This window comes from Acanthisitta chloris, unplaced genomic scaffold, assembly GCF_000695815.1.
Source record: "Acanthisitta chloris isolate BGI_N310 unplaced genomic scaffold, ASM69581v1 scaffold28132, whole genome shotgun sequence".
Lineage (NCBI taxonomy): Eukaryota > Metazoa > Chordata > Aves > Passeriformes > Acanthisittidae > Acanthisitta > Acanthisitta chloris.
In genome coordinates this window covers 15,277-16,264 of record NW_008660320.1, presented here as the reverse complement: position 1 = coordinate 16,264, position 988 = coordinate 15,277, and positions in this window count along the sequence as shown.

Sequence of the window (988 nt, the reverse complement as noted above, 5' to 3'; positions counted from 1 at the left end):
TCCTGAGCGGCCGCTCCGTCCCTGGCAGTGCTCCACACCAGGCTGGATGCAGCTTGGAGCCGCCTGGGCTGGGGGAAGGTGTCCCTGCCCGTGGCAGACGAGCTTTAAGGTCCCTCTCAAGCCAAACCATTGCAGGAGTCTCCCAACTGCCTAGGGCAAAGCAGGGGGGCAACACTAGGAGCAGCATCTGAGGGTTAGGGGGTGATGGAAAACACCTTGAACCTTAAATACTTCATGAAAAAGGATTTATCTTACTGGGAAGGGGAGCACTGGCAGAGGTTGCCCAGAGAAGCTGTGGCTGCTCCATCCGTGGAAGTGTTCCAGGCCAGGTTGGACAGAGCTTGGAGCAACCTGGGCTAGTGGAAGGTGTCCCTGCCCAGGGCAGGGGGTGGATGAGATGAGCAGGCTCATTGCTCAGAAATAGTGGATGAAATCCTCAGTTCTAGTCAAGCAAGGGAACAGTTCAGCCCAGCCCAGCCCAGCCCTGCCAGGTGTTCAGTGATCACACCTGCACAAACAGATGCCTCCCCAAACCCTCACCTGACACAGCCTGTGAAGGCAGCACAGCAGAGCCCAGGACAGCTCCAGTGCCCTGTGCTTGGCAGTGACAAGATCACAGTTTAGTTGTTTCTCTGAATGATAGTAACTGAAAACAGCACACGCAGGGCAAGGCCGGGCAGTCTCAGCTCCAGGATCTGGGGAATCAAATGGGAAACTTTAGAACATCCATTACCTTTCGTTTCCCAGCCTGCCATTTCCAAAGGAGCAGCTTAGAGCAGCTCTGGAGCACTGAGGCAGTCACAACTCAGGGACATATAAATCTAGGGATTTGTGGTCCCCAGTGTGTCCCTGAGGTGTAAAGCAGGAGCACAAGGAGGAGTGTCACCAAGAGGGGAGGGTTCCTAGAACCACTCAGAAATCTGAGTACAAAGAAAGATCCAAACAAACTTACAGGTAAAAAATATTTATTTAACGTGAGCTTTTGCAC